Below are 6,644 nucleotides of genomic sequence, written 5' to 3' on the forward strand. Positions count from 1 at the left end.
TTGTGCTGCATTCTTTTTTTTTTTTTTTTTAAGATTTTATTTATTTTATCGGAGAAAGAGAGCAGGGGGAGGGGAGAGGGAGAGAATCTCAAGCAGACTCCACCAGGAGGGGGGCTCACCTGACCCGAAGGCAACTCTGAACTGACTGAGCCACCCGGGCACCCCTCTTTTTTTTTAAATTGTGTACATTAGTTTGTTTTACAAAACCGGCATCATTACTATATGTAAAATGTATGTTTTGTGTTAAATTTTTTCACTTAATGTATTGTGCATATTGCCTTTATCATTGTACACCATTGTACAGTAGTAGATCCTTGAGCAACACAGGTTTGAACTGTGCGAGTCCACTTATACTTTTTTTTTTCAGTACAGTACTGAAAATATTTTCTCTTCCTTATAATTTTCTTTTTTTTTTTTAAGATTTATTTATTTACTTATTTATTTGAGAGAGAGAGAGAGAGAGAGAGTGGAGGGGCAGAGGGAGAAGGAAAGAAAGAGATTTCCTGCAGAGCATGGAGCCCAACTCGGGGCTGGATCTCAGCACCCTGAGATCATGATGAGAGCCAAAACCAAGAATCAGTAGCTCAACCAGCTGAGCCACCCAGGTGCCCCTTCCTTATGATTTTCTTAACATTTTCTTTTCTCTAGCTTTATTGGAAGAGTACAGTAAAAATTACATACAGCATACAAAATAGGTGTTAATCAACTATTTGTTATTGGTAAGGCTTCCAGTCAACAGTAGGCTATTAGTAGTTAAGTTTTGGGGGAGTCAAAATTTATATGTGGATTTTTGACTGCATGGGGTCAGTGCCCCTATTCCCCCATTGTTCAAAGGTCAGCTGTATATGTCAGAACTCGTTTAAATTGAGTAATGCAAAAAGGTAATATATTGGCTTACATAACTGCAAAGCCCAGGGACTTTAAAGTAGTGGATTTAATTGCCCAAATACTAGCTTTGGGGCTCTCTACCTTTTGGCTCTGCTTTTTTTTGGGTGTTGGCCTCATTTTCTTCAGTGACAAATAGACTTTCTCTAAGAGGTACTGTGAAGGACGGTCCATTCCATGCTTTCATTGTCCCAACCTAGCAAACTTAGGAGCAAGAGCGCCTCTTTTCTTTCTCATTGTTCCAAAAAAACCCCTATACTGGATCTTACCAACCTTATTCAGTCATGTGCCCACCCTGAACCAATCATTATTTGAAAGCAAGCATTATGTAGAGTTGGAATGCCCAGATTAGCTGTGCCTAGCCAGGAGGAGGATGAGGGATGCACCACCCAACTTCCCCATTTAGGACTGAGGCACTCATTCCCCCAGCAGCTGGGAGTAGCTGCAACTGATGTCTCAGCTAAGTCCCTCTCTGGAAACTGCCCTTAGCCGATAGCCATCCCTCCCAGTGTCAGCACTCATCCAAATTGATGTGGGATGTATAAGACCCGAACCCTAACCCCCTTGCCTCGAGTCAGAACAACACTGAAAGATCCCACCTCTACAGCTCCTTGCTGGGATCATCTGAGGCCTTTATGGCAACTACTTCACAGTTCAACTCCTCCCTCTGCCCAATCCTCACTCCCTAGCCTCTCCCACAGGGGTTGATTTTGACACTCTCCCCAGTAAACTTTCTGCATGAAAATCTCTTAGAGTCTGTTTCTCTGAGGAACCCAAGCTAAGATACCCAAACTACATGGACTGAGGGGGGTAAGGGAAGAGTGGTTCCCCAAAGGAAAACCGGATGCTGATCCCAGAAGGGGGCCAAGAGCAGTCAGAAAAGATATACCCTACATCTATTACTTTTAATGACTGCATGATATTCCATTGTACAACTGGATCATAACTTACCTACTGCCCTATTACTTAACACTGTGATGACCTCCTTAAATATACAGCTTTGTGCATGTTTGGTTTGGGAGCAGGGTTTGAATGCATTCCTAAAAGTGGAATTGATGGACTAAAAATATAAACAGTTTCTTACACTTTTCCCAACTTGATCCTCCAGAAGGTGGTAGCAATCAACTGCTATTCCCACCAGAAGACTGCTTATTTCTCTGCACCCTCACAATTCTATGTTGTGGTTCTTTATCTTTACTAACCTAATAGATGAAATATTGCATCTCAAATCTCTTAAGTATCTTAAGTGTTGAGACTGAACATTTCTTTTTATTTTGTGAGCTATGTGTTCAGTCTTTGCAGTGTTAAAGTTTTTCTTATGACGAGCAGATTTGCAAATGTTAAAGCCCTCTCTAGTGACAAGTTTCCGTACCACAAAACTTAAATTATATTCTAGTCAAAAGATGAAACTACATGTTGGGAACATTACTAGATTGGTGAGTAAGGCAGAGTAGAATGGTCATGTGTCAAAAAGGTGTGGCAAAGAACTCAGAGCAAAGATATAGACTGGAAGGGTTAGGGAAAGCTCCTCATAAATGGCAGGACCAAGACTTTGAAAATCTGAATCCTGCACATGGCACAGAGCACAGGGAAAAGCATTCCAGTGAGGGGAGACCAGGCCATATATATATGGAGTGAATGAATGAAGAATGGAGAAGGCTCTAGTGAGCAATAGAAGATACAAAGCTGATAAGACTGGAAGTCACAGAAAACCTCAAAAGAAATAGAAAAGTTTGTAGCAAACAGTGGCATAGCCACATGGTAACATATTTTGGGAATATTAATCTGGGATGAGGATACGAAATAAACTGAAATAAAATGACTTCAATAATGGTTTTGTTTTGTCTTTTTGGTGGGGAGAGTGGCTGGAATGAGGCCCTAGGTAGGACTACAAAGGTGGGATGGAGAACAAATTAAAAAGACTAAATGAGGTATATTCCATGGCGGTTATAAAATGCAAAGGAAATGGGTAAAGGTTCTGAAGCAGAGAGCAGGCTAGAACTGGTGCCTGTGACATGTTAGGAAACAGGCCTAGGCTTGAAGGGAGGAGTAAAGAACAAAGATGAGTTTGGCTTAGGAGAAACCAAGTCTTCAGCTGTAATGCTATGTGCCTCTAGGTGGTTAGAAATGTTAAGTGGCAAGATGTTGATATGGGAGACATCTGCACAGCACAATGACAGCTGAAGCAGTGAGATTATCTCCAATTAGAAAAGGCAGCTTTGGGGGCTGTGAGTGAGGGGACACATAATGTAATACTTGTGTGTTAACCACAGGTAGCAGAAAATGTTTAGAGGTGAGTCCCATCTCCCTTTTTCATGCTGTACACACCCACTATTTCTGCCCACCTCTGTATGATTGATTGTGCTACTCTTTTGGAGAGGAATGGTCTGACTTGGAAAGAAACAGCAAGGTTCTAGCACAGAGCCTCCCACAGTGATCCATAGACAGGCAAGCTTGGTGCCACTGACCATCTGTGTTTTGCTTTATACTTTACCAAAATGTCTTCTCATCCATCATTTTTGCATCATGGAACTTCAGAGTGAAGAGACCTTCATATAATGTAATCCATCCCAATTTTAGAGATGAGGAAACTAAGAGCCACTAAGGAAAGTGACTTATGTAGTATCTCACAAAGTGGGAGTAGGGAAAAGAACTTTCATTTTAGCTTCCAAGAGAAGTCACTGCTCATCTGGAGGAGTAGAGTCTGTTCCCACAGATGTAGTTATTCCTAGAGCTCTGAAAATAGGTGAGGCCCAGGGACAGAGAATCCTTTCCTCCTTACCCCAGCTAAAATGCGCAGATCACCAATATATTATTTAAAAAATTTGTTACACATTTTTTTCTTGGTTAAAATAAGAACTTACAATACAAATCAAAACCACAGTGAGTTACCACCTCACACCTATCAGAATGGCTAAAATTAACTCAGGAAACAACAGATGTTGGCAAGGATGCGGAGAAAGGGGAACCCTCTTACACTGCTGGTGGGAATGCAAGCTGGTGCAGCCATTCTGGAAAACAGCATGGAGGTTCTGTGACAAGTTAAAAAAATAGAGCTACTCTACAACCCAGCAATTGCACTACTAGGTATTTATCCAAAGGATACAAACATAGTGATTCGAAGGGGCACATGCGCCCCAATGTTTATAGCAGCATTATCAACAATAGCCAAATTATGGAAAGAGCCCAGATGTCTATCAGCTGATGACTGGATAAAGAAGATGTGGTATATATATCCACTGGAGTATTACTCAGCCATCAAAAAGAATGAAATCTTGCCATTTGCAATGACGTGGATGGAACTAGAGGGTATTATGCTAAGCGAAAGAAGTCAGAAAGACAAATACCATATGATTTCACTCATATGTGGAATTTAAGAAACAAAACAGATTACATGGGGAAGGGAAGAAAAAAAGAGGGAGGCAAACCATAAGAGACTCAACTATAAAGAACAAACTGAGGGTTGATGGAGGAATGTGGGTGGAAAATGGGCTAAATAGGTAATGGGGATTAAAGGAGGACACTTGTGATGAGCAGTGGGTGTTATATGTAAGTGATGAATTAATCAACTCTACACCTAAAACCAGTTTTACCATATAGTCAATTAGAATTTAAAAACTGAAGTAAAAAAATAAGAACTTATTAATTTCCACTGTTTTTAAGAATCTCAGTAGTCTTTAGAAATGTCAGTGTCCTTTTTTTTTTTTTTTTAAGATTTTATTTATTCATGAGAGACCGAGGCAGAGGGAGAAGCAGGCTCCCCAAACTGCAGGGAGCCCGATGCGGACTTGATCCCAGAATCCCGGGATCATGATCTAAGCCAAAGGCAGATGCTTAACCATCTGAGCCACCCAGGCACCCTGTCAGTGTCCTCGTAAAGACAAATGTTTTGTCTCTCTGTTATAATGTATACAGTTCTTCACTCCTTTGACCTGTGTTTTTGTCACCTTTTTACTAACCGTGGGTTATTTTTCCAGAAAAAGACCTTCAAATAATTCTTCTCCATAAAAATAATGAGGGGTGACCGGGTGGCTCAGTTGGTTAAGCAGCCAACTCTTGATTTTGGCTCGGGCCATGACCTCAGAGTCATGAGACTGAGCTCCAAGTCGGGTTCTGCACTCAGTAGGGAGTCTGCTTGAGATTCTCTCTCCCCCTCTCTCTGACCCACCCACACTTGTTCTCTCACTCTCTTTCTCAAGTAAATAAATACATGTTTTAAAAAATGATATATATGATATATAATGGGAAGGTATGTATTTCTGCCAATGTTATGTCAGAATGACAATAATATATACCTTCAGTTTTCTAAAATGATTTAAAAGAAACAGGAAAACACTTTAACAACTGTATTTCATGTGACACAGTATAATGTACCATAAAAAAAACTATTTCACTTCTTATACCCATTGCATTATTTTTAGAACTTAGAATAATGAAGCAAGAGCTAAAGGCTCACTAGCAGGTTTGTAGGTGCAGCTTCTCCAGAGAGATTTTCACAGGCTTTTTTGAGACTTTGGGAGGCAGTGGAACTTAGGGCTACTTGTCCTTTTGAACAGCTGTTCCAAGCCTGCCTCCGTATCTCATTGACAGTCTCCCTGCAGTGAATGTAGGCTGTAAACTAGCAAGTAGCTGATGTTGTTTGTTGTCCCTGAAAGTTCAGTCTTTCTTGAGTTGTCATCTCAGCTGCTTCAACCCTTACCTCAAAGACAACAAGAGGCAGGTAGCTGCCTGTAAAATATATAATCCCAGCCCTAAGGGGCATCACTTTCCCACTCTAGCACAGTACCCTGCCCAAGGTAAGAGATTCAAATACCTATTAAAAGAATAAAGAAACAAGGGGTTTTTAGTCATCACTAAACACACTTCTGTTAACATGGATTTTAACAAATGAAAATGACTCTCCCCTGTTTCCTCTAAAAGCAAGAAAACCCATTTATTGAGCACTTAACATATGCCAATGCTTTACCCCTGTCTTGGTTAATTCTCACAAGAATCCTGTGAAGTAGTTAGTAACGCTACTATTAAAAATGGGAAAATGAGGTTCAGAGGTTAACCTGCCCAAAGTCAAGTTACTGGTCGTTTAGAGAGTCAGAAACCAAATCTTGGTCTATCCGGCTGCAAAGCCTGATTGAGCCCTTCCACTGCATCTGGCTCACTCTTCCTGAGGTTATAAAAGGAGAACTGTCGAATGGGAGGAAGTTTCTCCATCCCTAATGATACCCAGGAGGATAGGTCTATTAAGAAACCCCATTTGTCACTGACCTAAGACCATGTGATCCATTCCATACATAATTGTCAGGGATACTCTGAATCCTTCAAATACTGAGAATCTGATTAAAGTTTACAACTAATTAGGTAGGCTTTTTAATACCCATAACATTTCTCAATTGCAAGCAATCTAATCTACTTCAGACCCTAAACCTATATGAATTTGCAGGCTATATTAGAACGTTAAATCCTAATTATCTAAAAAGATCCCCTCATTTCACAGATGAGGAAACCAGAAAGGTAAAATAATTTGTTTAGCAAATTTTATTTAGTTTATTAGGTTCTAGATTTGGCCTTAACCCATTCTTTAATGTGAAGAGTATCACATTTCGCAAATAAGATTAAATACTTCATCCATACACTAGTCTGTGTCAGTACCAGTATTTATCTCCCTCAGATGCACAGTTGCAACTCGAGATCATGTCTGACTTAAGGTCTTAAAGTAGCTACATCTATTTATAACGTCTAATAAAAGCCATTTATCTTTACTT

This window comes from Mirounga leonina, unplaced genomic scaffold (assembly GCF_011800145.1).
Source record: "Mirounga leonina isolate KUSES-001 unplaced genomic scaffold, KU_Mleo_1.0 Mir_170, whole genome shotgun sequence".
Lineage (NCBI taxonomy): Eukaryota > Metazoa > Chordata > Mammalia > Carnivora > Phocidae > Mirounga > Mirounga leonina.